We start from the raw sequence: 21,922 nt of genomic DNA, 5'->3' as shown, positions 1-21,922 counted from the left end.
CCTGCAATGGAAAACCTATCTTCCCTGGGAAAATAGGTTTCTTCCTGAATTTTGCCATCATTATGGATTTTTTTCACTTGTTAATAAACATATGTATATTCTCATTTTAAACGGAGCATACCTCAGGCTTTCTTCTGCCCTGGTGTTTGCAGTAAGGTCCGACATTGTTTCAACATCCCTGTGCAATATGCAATTAGGACTTTCCAATAGCATTTCACTGGTTGTAGGAGCCATAGAGCCATAGTCTTTGTCTCTATGAATCTCACATGCAGAAGCAGGCAGCCACGTAGGACCATAGGAGAACCTGTGGAGAAGCTGTGGCAGTGGTTCAGCGTCAGTGGTCACAGCGGCTGTGTTCATGGGACTTAGAGTGACCAAGGCCTTTTGGAGACCTAAGAGAGCATGGTGACACAGACAGGTTCTGCTGTTGAAAGGCGCTTTACGTTGCTCCCACACCTGGCTTCGGCCATGAAGGATTCTTTGTGGTCTTTGACTCTGAAATGGGAGTGATCTGCATGAGTATACTGGTGTAGCTAAAATCAACACCCCTGTTTTTGTTTGCAGCCCCAGGAGAAGGGCAGGATGCGTTTTCATAGCTGCAGAACGTGCAGATTGCCCTGGACTTCCTAAAGCGGCGACAGGTAAGAGTGTCCCATGGGTTCCCCCTTCAGCCAGGGAATGTTGGCGTCCAGTTCCTATTTAGGGAAGTTCTCAGTACCCCTAGTGAGCCCTCAGTGATTGCTAAATCTGACTGGCCCACTTCTGAGTCTTACTTGGTAGTGCGAGAGACTAGTGGACCAATCATTTTATCGTCCTTACATAGAGCTTGTGACCTTCCTGAAGGGAGAGTGTGAACAGAGGAGAGTTATAGGCTAAAGGAGGGGTCCCCAAACTTTTTACACAGGGGGCCAGTTCACTGTCCCTCAGACCGTTGGAGGGCCAGACTATAAAAAAAACTATGAACAAATCCCTATGCACACTGCACATATCTTATTTTAAATTAAAAATACAAAACGGGAACAAATACAATATTTAAAATAAAGAACAAGTAAATTTAAATCAACAAACTGACCAGTATTTCAATGGGAACTATGCTCCTCTCACTGACCACCAATGAAAGAGGTGCCCCTTCCGGAAACGCGGCAGGGGGCCGCATGCAGCCCACCAGCTGTAGTTTGGGGACCCCTGGGCTAAAGATCAAATTGTATGGACCTACCTTAGATGGAGGTGAAAAGGAGGGAAAAAGATAAGCCAGCAAGCGAGGTGGAAAAAAGGAAAAACCAGAGTGGCACATTGTGATCATGAAATTTGGATGAGGAGGTGGCGTCACTTCAGGTCTGAGGAAAAGGTCGTAGCTGTTAAGCATTGGTAACTTAAGAGAACAGTTTTAATAGAGCAGAAAAGTGTTTAGAATATATTGAACCTGGATATAGGAAAGGAAGAATAAAGTTATCATTCTCTGGATGAGGAAAGAAGACAGCAACCTATTTTTAGATATAGGAGGAAAAGCCAGTGAAGAGAAGACTGAAAATGAGAGAGAGGAGAAGAGCAATAGACCTAGAGATACCTTAGCAATCTTCTAGCCCAGGTGTTTCATTTCATAGCTAAGGAAATTGAGGTCTAGATAGGTGAAATGACCTGCCTGCCCCAAATCATAGAGCAGGTTAGAGCAAAGCTGGGGCTTTACCCCAGGTCTCCTGGCATGTAGTTTAATGCTCCTTCCTGTCTCCATGCTGTTTTCTATGTACTGTCCTTCCTTCCATTGCTTCCCAATTAGTGGAACCAAGTCCAGGATTGAGGGTTGAGATCCAGAGCAACAGCCGGTTATGGTTTCTCTTTGAGAAAAAAAAGAAAAATGCCTCTCTTTCTGAGACTACAGGGAGATGGAAGGAAGGGCAGATAAAGACAGAGATGGTTTGTGGTCAAGAGGAAGAGGGATGAGAGAGTCACAGACTTCATCTGCTGAAGAGGGAGCTCTGTATGGAAAAGATTTGGGGGTAGCTATAGTTGCTAGGCAACAACAGGGTCAAGAGAACATTGAATGGTTGTGCATATTTTTTGGAGTTTGTTTTTTTTGTATCACTCTTATCAGCAGTTCACATTAACTTGGAAGATTTTCTTTTTGTGTGCTTCCCATAGTATTTCACTTCTAAATATACGACTTACTGCTTTATTGTTGTTTCTCGGTTTATTCTAATGCACCGTAGGCCCCATGGAGGACAGGGAACATGGTCTTGAACATTTTTATCTTCACCACTTGTCATAAAAATCTGGTCCATAATTTCAAAAACCTATTTGTTGAAATAAATTGATAAATGACAAACAGTCAGAGACTCGGAGGCTGAGGTGTTTAGGGTACTGGAGAAAGCAGCCCTGGAATGTCTGCGTGTAGAGTTAGAGGACAGCAGACGGGCGTTAAGGAGCAAGGGGAGTTGAGAGGAATTGATGGGCTAGACATCTGAACAAGGATCCAGAGTGGATTTGGTTGCTGTGGTAGGATGAAAGTGTGGGTGGGAAGGAACAGTGGGCTCAGAGAAGGGCAGAGAGCACTCTAGAACAATTCTCCGTGAAGGCTGGAGTCCAAGCTGTCGCTATGCAGGTGTCCAAAGCAGAGTGAAAATGAAAGTCATCGGAACTGAGAAGGCAGATGAATTGTGCAGAGAAGGTGATACTTAGGTCACTGAGACAAGTACTAGAGCTGCCTAGAAAGATGGTAGAAGGAGCGTTGGGAAAGAAGACCAGGACTGAGGTGCTGGAGTCATCGAGGGAAGGGTTCGCAGAGACCGAGTGTGGTTTGGCCCAGGGAGATGGACTTCAGCATAAAAGTGAAAATTGATGGAGGTCAGACTGAGGAATGTGGACTTGGCTGCTACTGCCAGCCTACCACCTGTGGGTTGTTAGTCCTTAGTGATGACAAAAACTGCATTCCCAGACGGGAAGGGGAACTTCTGAGGCACAGAAAAGGGAAAGACCTTGCCTGTGTGTCTTAGTCATTCAGGCTGCTCTAACAAAACGCCCTAGACTGGGTGACTTATAAACAATACAAGTTTACTTCTCAGTTCTGGAGGCTGGGAGATCTCAGATCAAGGCAGTTTTAGTGTCTCGTGGGTTCCTGGTTCAGGGGTGGCTGTGTTTTAGCTCTGTCCTAGTATGATGGAAGGGGCGAGGGAGTTCTCTTGGGATCTCTTATATAAGGGTACTAATCCCATTCCTGAGAGCTCCACCCTCATAACATAATCACCCCCAAATGCCCTACCTCCAACTACCATCAGATTGCTATTAGTATTTAACATACTCATTTCGGAGGGACACAAGCATTCAGTCTGTAGTACTGGTCACCATTAGTATAAGGGAAAGGTGAGGCTTCTGCTTGAGGTCACTGGGGTTCGTTAGAGACATGCAGGTTTCAGTTGAATTAAAGAGATAAAGGGAGGGAAAGTCGGGGACAGTTGGCTACAATTGAACAGGAGCTCCCTGAGGGTCTGACAGAAGAGGCTCACAGGGGTTGAGGTGGAAGTAGGATGGTTGTGGGTTTCAGCACTGGAAGTCCCACATCCTAGAGAACCCCTCAGTTTTCACTCACCGGGACATTTGGTCACCCTAGCAGGGGGACAGCCTGTGTGTCGTGCACTGTGTTAGAGCAGATACTCTGGGAGTCATGAGTAGTTAGGGATATCTGGATGGAAGTGGAGGCCAAATGCAGGCTGGAGTGGGCCAAAGACTGATTAGGGAGAAGAGGCATTACCCACTCCCCAATCTTAAAAAAAGGAAAAAGTCAGGGCTATGACGACTTAATAAACAACTTCACAATACCACGTGCTTGCAAGGGTAGCTTTACTGCATGGGAATGTAAGACAGTGCAGTCATGCTGGAAAATAATTTGGCATGTTCTTATAAAAGCTAAGCAATGTACCATATGACCCAGCATCCCACCCTAGGAATTTACCCCGGAGAAGTGAAAACAGAGGCTCACACAAAAACCTGTACATGAATATAGGAGCTTTATGCATACTTGCTTCAAGAAACAACCCCGGTGTCCTTTAGTGGATGAGTGGGTCAACACTGTGTGGTAGATCAATGCAATGGAAGAGTGTTCAGCAATAGAGGAGCAGACTATTGATACATGCAGCAACTTCAAAGGTGATCTTAAGAGCATTGTGCTGAGTGGAAAAAAGCCCGTATCAAAAGATTATGTACTGCTTGATTCCATTTATATGACATTCTGGAAAAAGCAAAACTGGGAACAGATCCGTGGTTGCTGGGAGTAGGAGAGGCGACAGGGTGTGACTCTAAAGGGGCAGCATCGGTCACCCTTTTGGGATGTTGGGACTGTTCTGTTATTCTGACTGTGGTGGTAGTTCCATGAATCTATACATGTGTGGAAACTCATAGACTTGTACACCAAAAAAAAAATCAATCTAACTGTTGTATATAATGAAGACAATCTCTATAAAAATGAAATCAAAACAAAAGTCACAAAACAGACCAACTTTTGTTTCTTTTTCAGGTGAAACTATTGAATATTCGCAATGATGACATTACAGATGACAACCCAAAGCTGACCCTGGGCTTGATCTGGACCATTATTTTGCACTTCCAGGTAGGGTCTGTGAAGTTTCGGGGTCACTGTCACTTAGTTTGGACATGGCCTAGTCCAGTGGTTCTCAACCTTTCTAGTGCTGTGACCCCTCAATACAGTTCCTCATGTTTGCGGTGACCCCAAGCCAAGAAATAATTTTGGTGGCTACTTCATAACTGTAATATATGCATTATGTATTTTCCGATGGCTTTAGGCGACCCCTGTGTTTTTGGTCCATTCGACTCCCCGCCGGGGTCGCGACCCACAGGTTGAGAACTGCTGGCCTAGTCGGAGCTAGCAGTTGCACTGCCCTTCCAAGTCACGCTGAGCGTCCCTTCTCTGTATTTGGCAGTGAAACAGCAAGGGTAAGAGAGGGAGTCGGAAAGGAGGAATAAGGATTGGCCTGGAGATAGAGCTGTTGCAGCCTAAACCCAGAACTTCCGAATCTTGTTCATGATGCCGTGGGGTTTTTCACTTGTTTTCTTTGGCCCCTGTCCATTGCAGTCCGGTTGTCTGAAGTCTGCTCAGTTGAGTCAGAAACTGGCTCGTTAGGTGCTCTGAGTTTGAGGGGTGGGGAGAGATGTTGGTTGTGATGCTTTCAGAGGGTGAAGGCCTGCAGTCCTGCTTTGATGTAGACTGTTCTTCATCTTTAATGATGTTAAAACAAGCCTGCATAATTGTAGCACTGTTGTAGTTATTTGGGCTGCTGTAAAGAAATACTGTCACAGACTGGGTGGCGTAAACAACAGACATTTATTTCTCATAGTTCTGCCAGTTGGAAATATGAGATCGGTTCTTGGTGAGGGCCCTCTTCCTGGTTATGTCCTCACATGACCTTTCCTTGGTGCATGCATGCAGAGAAAGAGAGCTCGTGTTGCTTCATCTTTTTATAATGGCATAAATTCTATTATGGGGGCTCCACTCTCATGACCTTATTTAAACATAATTGCTTCCTAAATGCCCCACCTCCAAATCCAATCACACTGGGATTCGAACTTCAACATATGAATTTTGAGGGGACACAAACATTCATTTCATAGCAAACAGCTTAGTAGCTGTGTTTGTGTGTTTTAATAAGCACAACCTTGTAGCATTTATCACACCCAAGAGCAGTGGCATTTAGTAGTGCTCACCTAGTCACAGGGCCTTCATAAGGAGGCCAATCCTTTTCAAGTAAGTACAGCCCTACCTTTATAAAAAGGTTATCTTGAATCACTTTAGAACAACTAAGCAAAGCTGTGTCTTGGACAGCTCTCCCATATCCATCCAGTTGCCCTACAGGAGGCAGATGGATTAGAAGGAGCACTTCTTGGTCAGGTGGGAATTGAAAGCTAAGGTAGTATCTGAAGGAGGCATGGGGCATGGTTTATTTATGTCACATAAAATAAGAAGCTTAGGGCATTGCTGTGTTTGCAAACTCTCTGGACCAGAAACGTGAGTGCCTGAGGCTTAGTGGCCACATGCTTGGTGAGCCTTGGGCCTTTCTCTTCCATCTAATCATCATTTATGGCAGGTATCCCCAAAGTACGGCCCGCGGGCCGCATGCGGCCCCATGAGGCCATTTATCCGGCCCCCCACCACACTTCTGGAAGGGGCACCTCTTTCATTGGTGGTCAGTGAGAGGAGCACTGTATGTGGCGGCCCTCCAACGCTCTGAGGGACAGTGAACTGGCCCCCTGTGTAAAAAGTTTGGGGAGTCACAGGGAAATAATCACGACCTTTAGCTAAAGAAACTTAAAAAAAAAAAAAAAAAAAAAAAGAACCAGAACAGAATTGGGAAGCCGTGGATGTCAGCCAGAAGGAAACAGAAAAGAAGCATTTCTTCATTAGTGTCTGCCACCAACTGCTGCAGGGAGGCAAGGCGAGAGGCTGCCCGGAGGACGCGGCTGCGTGCTCAGTGGGTGAGTGTGCCCAGGGCCCGCATCTGGGGCATTCCCGCGAAGGCCCGCCCCGGTTCAGGAAGAGCTAGAGAGTCTCCCTGCGGTTTATCTTGGCCTCCACCTTCTAATTGCAGCTTGTGAAGGATGGTAAAGAGAGCACTGATGGTCTCAGTTGTGGGGGACCCTGGGGGGCAGTCTGGGTGGAGACTATGGAGGGCCTAAAGTTGGCCTGGCCTTCCCACATGATGGGAAACCCAGAGAACCTTCCCTGGGAAAACACTTGGTTTGTCTTTTCCCTTTGTAACCTGAAGAAGAACACTGTTAGGATTTGCATAAAAGTGATTTTGGTGTTTTTAACAGCTTCACCGCCAGCAGTTGTTCAGAAGTGACAATGTAGGGTGACTGGCATCTATTGTTCGCCTCTGTCTGAGAGCTCTGTCCCCCTTAGATTCCATCGGCTGTGACTGTGTTGATCTGTGGCTGTCCTGCAGAGACAGCTCAGTTTGATGGATCAGACTCCCACCCCAGAAGTGACAGGCAGGGAGAAGAGCCATTCGAATCTGTCCCAAGCATAGAACAAGGACCTGTGCTGCCCAGGGGGTGGGGAGAATCACCCTGCCCCTTCAGGGTGGTTTCTGTGAGCAGACAAGGCAGGGAGTTTCAGAACTTCGTGGAAGAATCAACTGAACCAGGAATTAAGAGGTCCCCTTCTTGGCTGGCTGAACAGGTTTAGTTAGTTTCTGCTTTGTTCCTGGGACCAATGCTGGACTCTTGGTGTGCTTTCAAAAGACATGTCTCGGTAGAGTGGGGCCCCCCGGAGGGGGAGACAGTGTTGTTTTACAGGATGGCGGGCCGGGCGTGTTTGTCTTTCTCCCTCTTGTGGGCACTTCCCTGCGGAGCCCGTAGGGGGCCTCGGGATTTTCAGCGTGGCTGCCACCACCTGGTCAAACATGTTATTCAAGAAGAAATTCACTGCTGTGTCTGGGCCAGCTGGGCGGGCTGAGAAAAAGTCTGTGGCATACCTGCTGGGTCTGTGCTGACGCGTGCTGCCTCTTTCTGTCGTTATCATTTTTAATAACATCTTCTGTCCACCCTCCTCCCTTCTTGTTTTTCCAGAAAAGATTGGATGTAAAAATCTGGGCAAATTTATTTCTTCCTCCTCAAAAGAGGAGGGAAACATTCAGCTCTATGCGGACTGTGATGTCTGTGGTGACAAGAAGAGAATAAGAACTAATATAACACTGTTGTGCAAGCCAGGTAAACATTTTAAACACAACACTGGGGAAAGAAAAATACAAAAGAAGAGACATGGTCGGGCTTTTGCCAGGGGTGTGCTCACAGCCTTCCTGTCCGTTTCTTCATGGCCCTGCCAAGGGGATGAGGTCGGAAGGGGTGGAGCCCAGCCTTGCAAGGATCGGCTGTCCTTAGCGGTGGTCCAGTTAGATTTGATTCCCCGATCCACCGTCCCAGTCCAGTCCAGCAATGGAGAAACCATAAATGGCCTTCAAGGGCATTGTCTTGTAATTTTCCAAAAGAGTTATGGTCCAAGGGGGCTGCCTCTTCCTCAGGGCTGACAGAGCGCGGCCACGCAGCTGCTGAACTTCCTCCATGGGGAGAGGAGGGAGGGGTCGTGATGGTTGACACACGCTGTCCGGGATCTCACCGTTAAAAAGTACAGCACTCTTCTGTACACCGCGTCCCTTTGTTTGCATTGCTTTACAGGGTCAGAACCTACCTGCAGTCACACGTTCTGATGCTCCTCAGAACGTAGCATTGTGAGTGCTTTTGGACGCCTCTCAGTCCTAGTTGTGATTTTTAGGGGCTTCCTTGCTGGTGATGTTGAGCGTGCCCTGATTTTACTAATGTTGGGTCGGCAGCGTGCTCCCAGCGCCACTCACTGTGTCCACCACTCAGCCTCTTCACCTTCCCTTGAAGTGTGTCCTTGGAGCAATTCTCAGCTGTGGGGTGACGTCAGGGGGCTAGGATTTTTATATGGATTTTTTTAAAAATTTTTAAGTTATGGGTATCATATGCAGAATGTGAAACTTATAATTTATTTGTTAAAGAAAATTGTAGTAACATGCACATTCACGTGTTTTATCCCCGGAGTAAATTCAGCATTTTCACCCCTTGTACTGGACCGTTCTATAGCATTGGGCACTTTCACTGTTGTGCATCTGTCACCACCGTCCACCTGCAGAACTTTTCCATCCTTCCAAAGGGACACTCTGTCCCCTTCCAACACTAACCGCCGTGTCCTCCCCGCTGCCCGCAGCCCGTGGCAGCCTCCCTTTGTTCTGTCTCTGTAGGGTGGACGCTCTCGGGACCTCTGGTAGGTGGACTCCTGCAGCACATGTGGGAAGCCCTCTTGGGAGCGATTGGTGAGGGTCCCTTTCTCCCCCTGACAGGTGATCTGGAAAGTGCTCCGGTGCTGATACATTCCGGAGAAGACGGCTGCTTCTACGAGTTCGAGTGGCACACGGCCACCGCCTACGTGCTGTCCAGGACCGAGGGCGAGAACTGCACCATCTTTGACTTTCAGGCAGGTGGGTGTCCGAGCAGCTTCTGGTGGCGGAGTGTCCCCTGGACCTGCTTAGGCTTAGCAAACAGAAACAAAAACAAATAAGAGTGAATTCGAGGCAAACTGCTTTAGAATATTAGTCCTGTGGGCCCACATTCTGAAAGGCTGACGCTTGATCATCCACGTTTCCGATGGCCTGGAACTTATCTGAGCACCAGCATCCAAGGCTGCACGGTGCCCTTTCACTAATCCAGGTACCTAGTGCTAACATCATCCTGCATAGCACATGGTGGCAAAACCCCCTCTGCCTTGCTGATGGGTCACCTGCTTCTGTCCAGCCGAATGGATGCCTGGCTTGTCATTGGGCAGGATTCGCGGCTGCCGACCTGAACCGCTCCCTGTCCTCTGCTGGGGGACCTGAGAAAGTTAGTCTGGGCACCACCAGCCTGCTTCCTCCGTGCTACCAGAAGAGAGCATTCTGGGGACAGTATTGACTTACAGCACAAAGGAACCCGATAAAAGATTGAGAAGTACTTCCGACGTGAATTACAGTGACTCATCCGATTAAGTGGATTAAATGACCACGGAGTCCTGGATCGGATCAGCCTCTGGTCACACTCCTGAACACGCAGGCAAACACCCCCCGCAGTGCAGCGATCCGTGCCTGAGAGACAGATTCATACTGTAAGGCAGCTCCACCGAGAGCCCCCCCCCCCAGTCTCTGCGGCGTCTCCCCCAGGGGCGCACTGCTTCTGCGGGTCACCTGAGGAGGAGGGGCTCGTGGCAGCCCCGCGGCGGGCTTTGCTCCTGTGTGAGTTCGTGGATGGGAAAGCACAGAATGACTAGGCAGACCCAGCGCTGTAAGTGATCTGCAGTCTCCCCGCCCCCTTAGCTGATCGTTTTCTTTTTTTTTTTTTTCATTTTTCTGAAGCTGGAAACAGGGAGAGACAGTCAGACAGACTCCCACATGCGCCCGACCGGGATCCACCCGGCACGCCCACCTGGGGCGACGCTCTGCCCACCAGGGGGCGATGCTCTGCCCATCCTGGGCGTCGCCATGTTGCGACCAGAGCCACTCCAGCGCCTGGGGCAGAGGCCACAGAGCCATCCCCAGCGCTCGGCCATCTTGCTCCAGTGGAGCCCTCAGCGCGGGGAGGGGAAGAGAGAGACAGAGAGGGAAAGCGCGGCGGAGGGGTGGAGAAGCAAATGGGCGCTTCTCCTGTGTGCCCTGGCTGGGAATCGAACCCGGGTCCTCCGCACGCTAGGCCGACGCTCTACCGCTGAGCCAACCGGCCAGGGCTAGCTGATCATTTTCATAAGAAATCCCCAATAGATTCCAACATCATTTCTCTTTGGCAAGCGATACTCTACTTGCCTCTCACCTGATGCCTCCTTGCTCTGGGCATGCAGTTCTGGTGTCTAGAAACAGTCAAACCCAGGGTGCAGGTGTGTAAAGCTTCCCAGTGAGAGGCAACCAGGACCAGCTCTGGGCCCCTGGGAGTGGAGTCAGGTTTTACGACCTTGGCCACTTTTAAGCGGGCCCCCCACGGCACCTCCGGCAAAGGACAGGGCAGGGGAAGTGTGGGAGCACCCTCCCCTCAGGTTCTCACTCATTCTTACCTGGCCATCTGGCACTGAGGAAGCCCCCAACTGGCTCTACTCCTCGGTGTCCTCATCTGTGACATGGGAGCAGCCGCAGCCACCCCACAGGGACGCAGCTCCTCAAAGCCACCTGGGGCTGAGCACAGCTCAGCAGGTGTGAGCGTACTTCCACCCCCCTTCCCGCCATGCTGTCTGTCACGGGCAGTGGCGCCCTTGATGTCCTCCTCTGGTTTGGGCCAGCAGGGCCTGGGATCCGAGAACAGGCTGGAGGTGGAGGCCCGTGGTGCTAAGACCAAAGCCGGGGAATGGGCACGTTGAACTCTTAGAAGAAACAGAGACCACCCTCAGTCTCCCCAAGTCCAGCCGGGCAGCGCTGCCAATGGTTTGTTACTTTCAAATCAGAAACCCCTGTCCCCTGCTGCCTACCCTTGGCCTTGGTTGGTCACAGTACAGCGGGTCCCTTGAATGACACTGTTTTGTTCAACATGGTTTCTTTATAAGGTTGATGAGATGCTGTAGGAACGTCACTCTTGTTCCTATCAATCACCCTCGGGTGAAGTCGATTTTGTTGCCCGTCATTTCGCTTCAAGTGGCAGAACCTACTGAGGATATGGAGGGAGGACTTACCGCACAACCAGGAATTTAACCTCGTTCTCGTGCATTTGCCTTTCCGTACTGAATAGTCAGGGGTATCATTGCCTGGATGACCTTTGTAACTACAACTTCTGTTCCAGAAATGCTTCCCCCAAAGGGCAGCTCTGTCTCCTGAACCCACTCACTGAGGTTCAGGTAAACCGGCCCGCGCAGGGGCAGAAGTCCCCCCCGTCCTGTCCTGGCAGCCCCGAGCACGGCACCTGTGTGAGCCAGGCAAGGGTGCCGCAGCCTGCCGGTCTCCGGGGCCCCCTGCTCCCCGCTTCTTTAAGAAAACAGGAAAACCAGCAGCGGCGATGGGAAGGAGGGCCTCTGGGTCAGTGCTCTGAGCGTGCTGCTGTCCCACTGACCTGGTCAGCAGAAGAAAAGGAGGAAAGAAAAGTGGATTTCGACGTCTGGTGTTCTCATGTGTAGATGTACCAACAGGCCCACCTTCACGGGGCAGGTCCCCCCACGCAGCCAGGATCCCCCACCCCCACCCAGGAAGATGGGGTCCACCTGTTTCCCTGGCATCTGGGTGCACCCAACACCATGCTGACGGGCACCCTGACCACAGGCAGAATGTCTAGGACCACAAGACAGCAGGACGAGATATGCTCCTGAATCCACCCTTGACCTGCACGATCTAGAACCAGCCCTGCGTGCCCGGGCAATGGCCTTTTCCCTTCAAACTGCAGTCATTATGAGGGGGGTTCCTGTACCAAAGTCCAAGTATGACCTTACTCCATGCTTCTCCAACTACAGGAGCCAGACTCCAATTCTGTGTGGAGGGGATGAAAACAGAGAATTCAACAAATACGACCAAAAAAAAAAACAAAAAACAGTTTACGACAAATTTTGGAGAGGATAATATATTTTAATAACCCCACAAACATGGGATAACGATCAAGGTCGGGAAGAGAAGGGCCCTCAGGAAAACTGTCGCAGTTGAATTCAGAACTGGGCGGATGGGTGGACGCACTGTGAGGCAGACTCTCTTCTTGACCCTCAGGGGCTCCAGGCTGTCATTAGACACAGGAAGGGTCTCTAATAACCTGCTCCTGACGTCCATGGAGAGTGCGGGATCGTTGGCAGGTTGCACACCTCGACCATCCTGTTGGCCTCAAGGATTCAAGTGGGAAAAAACACATCCAGTTCTTAACTCACAGCAGTGATGAGAAGAAACCCGCCCTGCTGCTGCACTCTTACAATATGTAGCGATAGAAAGAAGGGACCAGTCAGTCCTCTCCCTTGCACACACCGCATGCGTTTCTGCATCGCCCCCTCACCTGCAGCTGGTGGCTCTCCGGCCCTCTGACTCCCACCCGCAAGCATGGGTTGGTACCCCTTGGAACACAGCACCTCCCACTCCAGCATTTAAAATACTGACCTCACCCGCATCTTGCCTTGGCCATCAACAAGTTTGTGCATGCAGGCACTGACATGCTTCCTTTTGAACAGATTGACTGTGAATCGTCGTTGGAACGCAGCAAAAACATTTAACAAAATATGCTTAGTCGCTCACCTCGTCACCCCTCAGCCGGCTCTGGTCAATGGCCTGGAGATGGCTGGAGTCCACCATCAGGCCCAGCCTCAGAGGCCCTTCCTGGGATTTTACTCCCACTGCTGATGGGTGCAGTCAGGCTGGAGGGCTGGGCTGCAGGTGGAGTCCTTGGGTTCTGGGCCGGGAGGCTGAGCGCTGGTCCTGGGGCCGGATCGGACTATAGAGCGGTGGTCCTGGTGCTGGATGCTGGAGCAGAGGCTGGGAGGCGGGACTGGATGCTGAAGTCCTAGACGGTGTGTTGGGCCGGATGCTGGAGTGACAGCCGGGAGGCAGGGCGGGTTGCTGAAGCGCCAGCCCTGGACGTTAGGTCGGGTCATAGAGTGCCAGCCCGGTTTGTTGGACCAGATGCTGAAGTGCCAGCCTGGCAGGCGAGTCCAAAGTTTGGGTCGCAGGTTAGGGACATTGGACCAGATGCTGGAGCGCTGGCCAGGATGGCAGGGCCATTGCAGAAGCGCTGGCTAGGAATGCTGGGTCGGTGGTGGAGTGACAGCCCAGAAGGCGGGGCTGGATGGTGGAGGGCTCGCTGAGGACATTGGACCTGATGCTGAGTGACAGCCAGGAGGCGGGGCTGGAGGCGGGGCCGGAGGCTGGATTGCCTGTTAGGGACATTGGGCGGATGCTGGAATGACCCCCCAGGAGGCAGGGCCAGATAGTAGAGCGTTGGCTAGGGACATTGGACCTGATGCTGAGTGACAGCAAGGAGGCGGGGCTGGAGGCGGGGCCGGAGGCTGGATTGCCTGTTAGGGACATTGGGCGGATGCTGGAATGACCCCCCAGGAGGCAGGGCCAGATAGTAGAGCGTTGGCTAGGGACATTGGACCTGATGCTGAGTGACAGCAAGGAGGCGGGGCCAGAGGCTGGAGCACCCGTTAGGGACGTTAGGCCAGATGCTTGAATGACAGCCCAGGAGGCGGGGCCGGATAGTGGAGCGCTGGCCAGGGACATTGGACCTGATGCTGAGTGACAGCAAGGAGGCGGGGCCAGAGGCTGGAGCACCCGTTAGGGACGTTGGACCTGATGCTGAGTGACAGCCAGGAGGCAGGGCCAGAGGCTGAAGAGCTGATTAGGGACATTGGACCTGAAACTGAGTGACAGCCGGGAGGCAGGCTGGTTGCTGAAGCACCAGCCCTGGGTGTTGGGTCAGGTGGTGGAGTGCGGCCTGGAACATTGGACTGAATGCTGGAGTGACAGCCCAGCAGGCAGGGCAGGAGGCTGGGTCGCAGGTTAGGGACATTGGGCCAATGTTGGAGTGCCGGCCTGGCAAGCAGGGCTGAAGCCTGGGTTGCAGGTTAGGGAGGTTGGGCCAAATCCTGGATCGCTGGACCACGACTGGTTGTCTGACACTCCTCTCCTCAGGCGCTGGCAGAGTCCTCTTCCCCCATAACTGAGCTGAAGGAAGGATGATGTGAAGACAGCCAGTAGGCCTTGTGGGGACAGGGTGGTCCTTCCTCTTCCGCTTTCTGGACTCTAGGAGGAGACAGGGCCCCAGGATGTGACTGTACCACTGAAGGCTCGCTCAGTGTCTTCTGGATGTCCTCATGATTGAAGCCTTGGCAGTTCATCTCTGCTACAATTTGGGGGTCCAGGTTCCCCCGGGTCACATTGCCATATGGCTCTAGTTGTTCCTTTTGGCCATTATTTACCCACGGTCTTTGAGGATTTAATCAAGGGTTGATCTCTCGTGGGGGTTGAGAGCCATTACGTTCTTTAGTTAGGCTTTACACTCCAGTGACAAAAAACCTGGTATTGTGAATTTCCCAGTAATAATGTTCTTTTTTACTTTTGTTAAATCCTGGTCCCTAAATGGCAACCGTCCTGTCACCATGTGAAATAGGATTACACTGAGGTCCCAGATGTCTACCTTCCATCCCTCGTAAGTTCAGCTCTGCAGCATCTTGGGCGCCATATATACTACACGGTCCCACAGTATGTTTTCAGTTTGTCCTTTTTCAACTTTTTCCCTAAACGAAAGTATGTTACTCTTGATGTTTTTGTCTGCATCGACCAGACCATTTTCCAGCTTTAGGTCCCTATGGACAATACACAGCCTATGGCAGTACTGTAGTGCTGAAAGAAGCTACTGAAAATGCATGGTGCTTCTGCCTCGGTGCTTGGGGCGGTTCCTACATAAATAATCAAATAGGTCACGCCACTCACATCCTAAATAATGATGTATAGTTTAAAGTCTGTGACAATCAGCTCCGCCAACTTTATTACATTTGGATGGTTTAATGCTTTAAGGAAGTCATCCTCCCAAAAGGCACTAGGGAAGACCCTTATGCTTACAATTTTTACAGCAACTTATTAACCCGCTGGGATGTGCCGGGCCAGCTTAACTGGGCCAAAGCCCCCCTTACCCAGGGTGCGAACAAACAGATAATTTCCCACATTGGTCCTCTTCTACCAAGTGGTTAATCCAGAGTCACCAGACATGGTGACGTGACGATGTTAAAAATTGGATCTAACCAAATCTAAGGCACCTAAACCAAATCAAAATCCAAAAAGAATAGTCCAAGTCTCAATGTGAATCCAAATCACCTTCCCTTCTGAGGAAGAACCAGGACCTCCGACATTCTACCCACTTTGGCACATGGCGCAGTAAGTTGCCTGCCTCCAGCCTCCCCTCAGTTCTTTCCACTGAGGTTCCCTGTCCCTAATTGCAGCTGCATCAGAGACCTCTTTTCTGTTTCGAGTGCATGTTAGCCTGTGGAGATGTCCTGGACACATCCACTCTACCTAATCGTCGGTGGCCAGAGCTTGAGTGGCGGGATGCCAATTTTCCTCTCTGACCACTCCGAGGACTGAGGGTGGCTATGGGGCAAAGGAATCCAACCTGACCCTAAAACACCCCTGGGGTGCCTTATCCAGAATCTCTCAAACATTGATCCCTCCCTAAAAAAGAAACTTATTTTCTTCTGCAATGTAGCCTGGCCACAATACCCACTAGATAACCAGACAAAGTGGCCTCCTGAAGGGACTTTCAATTTTAATACCCTGATTGATTTACGGAACTATTTCCAAGAAACTGGGAAATGGTCGGAATTCCCTTACAGTCAGGGCTTCTGGCATTGGCGCTCTTCTCCTCATCTCTGTGCTGGCTGCACTACAGCACAGGTCATTTTGTCCAGAGAAACCTTAGCTAAAACCTCTGCTTCAGGTCTGTCTTGCTTTGCCGACTTCCCTGAGGAACTCTCTTCCCCACATGTACGAATCCTTCAGTCCTATCAGATTCCTTCTCTCCCTTTGCCGGATCCAGTTGTTCATCTGGTTGCAAATAAGAGTCTCTCTTTCTTCTCCCCTGTCAGCGCTCACACAGATCCCGCTCCAGGCCACTGGAGGGAGTCAACGTCCTATGCCCTTTCCGCAAGGTGGCTGGAATGGAAGGAGTTGTAAGGGTTCATGTCCCCTTCTCTGTCTCTGATCTGCCTGAAATCAAATCGCATTTAGGCTCCTACTTTACTAATCCCACCGCCTATACCAGGGAATTCCAATATCTCACTCAGGCATATGATCTCACTTGGCATGATCTCTATGTTATTATGTCTTCTACCCTTACCTCCAATGAACGAAACCAGATCCGGATGGCAGCAAGGGCTCATGCAGATAAGGTCCACATCTCAAACCCTCAAATGCCAAAGGGCCCAGAGGCAGTCCCTGACATGGACCCCAACTGGGATTACCACATGGGAGAAACAGGTAGGAGATGATGACACCAAGCGATGTACTGTCTTATAGCTGGCACGCAAGACGCAGCTCAAAAGGTAGTTATCCATGACAAATTAAGGGAAATTACTCAGGGACCTGAGGAAAATCCGGCTCTCTTCTTAAATTGCCTCACTGATGCTATGGTCCTCCATACTCATACAGACCCTACTTCCAGTGCCAGGCCCACTGTATAAGCTGCACACTTCATTTCCCTATCTGCCCGGATATTCAGAGGAAACTTAAAAAGGCGGAAGAGAACCCCCAAACCCTACCTGAGACGTGATGAACATGGCATTTAAGGTTTTTAATGGTTGGGAGGAACAGGCCGAGGCTGGTGGTCAGGCCCGCATGCAGCAGAAGGTCTCACTGCAAACCCAGGCTCATGTGGCAGCCGTGAAGCTGGCAGAGCACCAGGGGCAAGTCACGGGAGGTGCCCCACCAAGTCCAGACCACAAAGAGGAATCCCACCAGGAGCTTGCTTTAAATGTGGAAAGGAGGGTCACTGGTCCCAGCAGTGTCCCTGCCCCAGACCCCCCAGTAAGCTCTGCCCTAATTGCAAGCAGCCCGGTCACTGGAGGAGCGATTGCCTCTTTTGAGCAACAGGCTTCTCCTCGGTCCTCGATGTGGAGGACAAGCCACCCCAATGGGAGGCCTGGCCAGCCAGGAAGGCCCACCGCTTGAACTCCTAGTCCTCAGGGATGACTGACAGGGCTCAAACTCAGAGACCCCATCACCCTCACTGATCCCAGGGTAATGCTACAAATAGCGGGTAAGTCCATCTCATTTCTTGTGGACACGGGGGCTACCTTCTCTGGTTTTGCCATCACACTCTGGACCTCTAGTTCCCTCACAGGCTGCGGTTATGGGAGTGGATGGGACCCCTTCTTTTTCTCTTCACACACCACCCCTGGCATGCAGTTTGGATGGAACCCCCTTTTCACACTCCTTCTTAGTTATGCCATCATGCCCTGTACCCCTTCTGGGTCGGGACATTCTACAAAGTCTTGGAGCCACTATCCAGCTGACAACACCTTCCTCACTACCAAGGGCTCCCCCATACTCAATACTACCCTCATTTCTATTCATGTCTTTCATCTGAAGCTTGTCCCCATGCAGGACCGCTGGCAGTCAGAACCACTGGGCCCTACCCGTCTCCTGCTCACCAAAAGGTTGCGCCCTGCAGACCTTCCTGTTGCTCCTGTCCCTCCCACCGGGAACCTGCCGCCAGAGTGAGCTAAAGCAGGAAGCAATGCTCTTCAATGAGACTGGCCAATGGAAGGAAGCATCGGGGTCCTCCACCATCTGCAAGAGAAACTGCAGAAGGACCTCTCCTCCTACAACCCGCTTAAGTCCTAATGACAGCCACCCATGCTCACCTGGGCTGCCCCTGTCCTAGACCCTCTTCTAATTATCAGCATATCACTCATATTTGCTCCTCTTTTTTAGATTCTTACAGGACCCCATCCACGAAGTTTCTTGAGTCATGGTCTAATAGATGTTCCTTCAACTGTACACGCAACTCCCCTCAGAGTCACCACCTTCCGACCTCCCTTCCCCACGACGCCCTTAATCAGCAGGAAGTAGCCAGATGAATAGCGGCGCCCCTATCTCACATAAAAGGTCGGAATGGGAGGCTGGTTGGCAATGGGGGAAGGTCACATGAGGAACCAGGCTCGGGAACTTTGGCTGGAACCGCCCACACCCATGCCTGACAAATGAAACTTCCCAGGAGCCCTATGAAAAAGAGTGACTGTCCGTCAGCCAATGAAATTTCACCAGGTCATATTAACCCGACCACCCTATCGACCCTATAAGTTACCCCCACGTGGGAGATTCCATGCGACTCTCTGGCCCCAGTCCCCCAGACCAGAGAACCTTGTCCACGAAGCGCTCTACTAAATAAAGCTTTTGCTGTCCCACACTTGGTGGCTACGCCCTTCTTCTTCCTCAGTGGAGAAAAGACCTTACAACACACATCCCTGTTCTGTCTTCACTCAGCTTCTGGGGCAGATACGCTAGGAGAGAACAGGGCTGAAGCCTGGGTCTGCAGGTCTGGCGCACATGCAGAGGCTGAGGGACGGCCAGCTGGTTGGAGCCTCTCTGTGAACATTGAAGATGACTGTTCCCTCCAGCACTCGCCAAAGGATGCTGTAAATTCAGATCTGCAGTGAGGCTACAAGGTACACACTTTGAATATCTATTTCCCAATTACACAAAGGACTTCTCAGGTGACCTTGAGTAGGCCGTGTAGGTAAACTTCCGTGTTACTTAAGGAACCATGTCTGTGTAGAAAAGCGATGATGACGCTGGTTCATGTCCATTTGTGCAAACACTCGGAAACCTCTCATGAAAAGATATTTACTGATGCCCTTCACTTGGTTTAGATACATATCCCATCGGAGGCGTTTCTGAAGTGCCTGATGCTCCTTACTCGCCTGTTCACACCTTCAGAGTCAATTAGAGCTTAATAACTATGCTGGGCAGAGGGTGGATACTGGACAAAGTATGGGATCATTTTGTAAAATGTCTGACTGTCTAAGCACTACACTGTACATGGGGAACTAATGCAAAATGATACTGACTGTAAACAGTAATTGAAAACAGTGTTAATTATTTTTTAAGAAGGAGGCTCTGGAAAGCTGATCGGGAGCTCTGTGCCAGTTTGTGTGGGTGTTTGTGACAGAGACACAGGCTGCTGGTTGATGGTCTTCACTGTAGGATTCTTTGAGGGATGACATTTTGGTGGTTATGGAAGGTCATTTCTCCAAATACAATTGTGCCAATCACTTACTTCAGAGGCAACACGTCAATCCCTTGTCTGGAAGATGTGCAGTGTTGGCTGGTGTTGTTGAAGACCAATGGGAGAAGGACCCTAGGCATCTTCTCATTCAGTGTAGAGACATTCACTTAACCCTTGTAAGCCGGGTCAGGTCTTTTCCAAGTGAGGGTGCCGGGGTCCAGCCCCGGGGGGGATCCAGGGGTCCCACAGGAAGAGACGGCGTCGGCGAAAATCGAGTGAGAGAGCCGAATTCTTTTCTTTCTCTTTATTCTCTGGTTAGCATTTACTGCCAGGCATCTCTGCTAAATGCTGGTCTAGCTTTCTTTTTATACACACACACTAAGTTACAATCACATGGTATTTTGAATACATCATTGTTCTAATTTCACTGTGGTTACATATTTTTAGATAACAGTTAATTCATATCTATAAACTACAAGTCAGGTGGTAAGTTATACAAAGTACAGTTATACAATAACTTGAATAGTAATAACAATATTGGTACAAAATTCTAAAAGATTAGTGCTAATTAATAACTCTATATTACTGTTGTTGTGAGTCGAGGGCGCAGAAAGAGTTAGCAGACGAAATCATCAAGGGCTAGCAAAAGGACCACCGCTTGCTCAGGCAAATGGCCTTGAGTTCATGCAGTGTCCTAATTCTTTTCCCACGGGACTACAAAAGGCCTGCTATAAGAAACTGACATAGTATCAAGTAACTTTCGCCTAAAGATACATAGAGCCCATCTGCAAGATAGCTAGCAGCAACACAATATCAGAAGGCATTAGTTGCTACTGCTGCTATGAATCCCACCACATTCCTCTCCTTATCCTTGGAAAATACAAAAAACTCATGAGAATGTTTTACTGAGAAAAGCCCAGCAACTGCCTTCAGTGACAAAACAAGTCTTTTAACAAAACATTCTTACTTACCAGCTGCACTCCTATCCAAGGCCACGCAACAGGCCACTCCACTACACTTTACCTAAGATTCTAATGTCTAGTTAAACTTTATTCATTTACTATATTCATACACTAGTTAAGTTCTAACTTTATTCTTTCTAACATGATCAATAAGAAGAAATTCTCCTACAAACTTAACCCTTTATGAGGGATATCATGGCCAGCCTCTTATGTTTATGAGCCCAGTTCAAGGGGCTTACAGGCTTTTCTGTGGAACTTACATCTTCTGTCTCATTTCCAAAGAAATTACTACAAATCTACAGGGAAAGCACGGTACTATTATCCCTGTGCCACGGTACTATTATCCCTGTGCCACAAATAATAGCACACACCCAGAAAAGGGGGGATATAAGGCCAGATTAATTCAAAAAGTCAAAGGGGGGAGTATCGTTGTGCCTTTCCTTTGTGGTGACTTTGTCACCCCACAGCCATTGGTCTTCACTGCAGTGACTTTGTCACCCCGCAGCCATTGGTCTTCACTGCAGTGACTGTCACGGTGGGCACCTTCGTATGTTTGGTCATCAAAAGGAATTCATGACGCAGCTATTCGATCAGAATTTTGGTTTCTAGAACACACTGGATAACTTTCGATTTCAGCAACTCTTAGTCTTCGCCCATCCCATTTCTGTCTTCTCTGGCCCTTCTGAATGTCCCAGACGAGCCCGAGCACCTGGCCTCTCTCCACCCCACCGCCCTCAGATCTGCCCGTGACGCCAGCCACTCTGGAAGACAGACATTACTAGTTCTTGAGCACTTGCATAATTTTGTTTAACTCTGTTTTAAGAGGCTTTTCAATAACTTACAGTAATTTATAGATACTTTTCAGGGCGCATTTCTGTTTGGTTTATAAAAGGTTGAAGTCTTTTACACCATCACCAAACATATTAAACAAAAGTTCTGTGTCTTGTGGAGGATCTGAGATTTCAACTCTCGTGTGTTTGTGATATAAAAATAACTACTCCATAAATTCATGTGCCACAGACTCCATGCAGCTGCCATGATGTGGTCATGGGACGGGGTAAAGCCGATTTTCCTACCATGTGCAGTGGGCGCTGGCAGACTGGCTCTTGGAAAACACAACCCTGCTTTATAATGTTTTCAGATTTCTAAGTTATAAATACTCCCACCGTGGCAGATTCTAAAGTGCCAATGGGTTCCACAACCAGCTGGCAAAATTCCGGAGAATTTAGAAACCAGCTCTGCAAGCCAGTGCTAGCTAGCTGGCTGACTCTGGGCAGCTTGACACCCACTCTAGGCTTTCAAGCCATTAACACACATTAGCAGGATTGCTGAATAAGAGAACAAGTGACTTTGAGATAGTCATTTACATAAAATAGTCTACAGTCTAAATGCAATGTCTGATCCATTTATTCAGGTCTTGAATGTATCACTGCCTTATCACTCTGCATCAAAACATTGCATGTACATGAAATGCAAATGCATTTGTCCTTGAAATAATTCCTTTTATTATTATTCTCCTTTTCCAAATAAGAGGAGGGGAGACAGAGAGGCAGACTCCTGCATTCGCCCCACTCAGGATCCACCCAAGAACCACCATCTGGGGCCGCTGCTCTGCCCATCTGGGGCCATATTTGCAACTGAACTATTTTTAGTGCCTGGGGCAGAGGCTCCACAGAGACATCTTCAGTGCCTGGGGCCAATGCACTCGAACCAATAAAGCCTTGGCTGCTGGAGGGACA

General features: G+C 49.7%; 1 protein-coding gene across 12 annotated transcripts in view; it reads left to right on the top strand.

Moving 5' to 3' along the window:
* LOC136398621 (GATA zinc finger domain-containing protein 4-like) overlaps positions 1 to 21,922 on the top strand; it is a 38,032-nt gene that overhangs the window by 3,979 nt on the left and 12,131 nt on the right. For 4 of the 12 annotated variants that reach the window (XM_066372798.1, XM_066372789.1, XM_066372787.1 and 1 more), the window contains exons 2-5: positions 565 to 641; positions 7,576 to 7,716; positions 8,868 to 9,840; positions 14,133 to 18,661. The gene's annotated coding sequence lies outside the window, so the exon portion shown is untranslated. Of the gene's footprint in view, positions 1 to 564; positions 642 to 4,507; positions 4,601 to 7,575; positions 7,717 to 8,867; positions 9,841 to 14,132; positions 18,662 to 21,922 lie in introns of all 12 variants that reach the window. The other 8 variants (XM_066372790.1, XM_066372795.1, XM_066372797.1 and 5 more) reach the window with 8 other exon arrangements.

The sequence above is a fragment of the Saccopteryx leptura genome, chromosome 3 (genome assembly GCF_036850995.1).
Source record: "Saccopteryx leptura isolate mSacLep1 chromosome 3, mSacLep1_pri_phased_curated, whole genome shotgun sequence".
In the NCBI taxonomy this organism is placed as follows: Eukaryota; Metazoa; Chordata; class Mammalia; order Chiroptera; family Emballonuridae; genus Saccopteryx; species Saccopteryx leptura.
The sequence above is the reverse complement of the archived record's forward strand: the minus strand, read 5'-3'. Positions and strand labels throughout refer to the sequence as shown.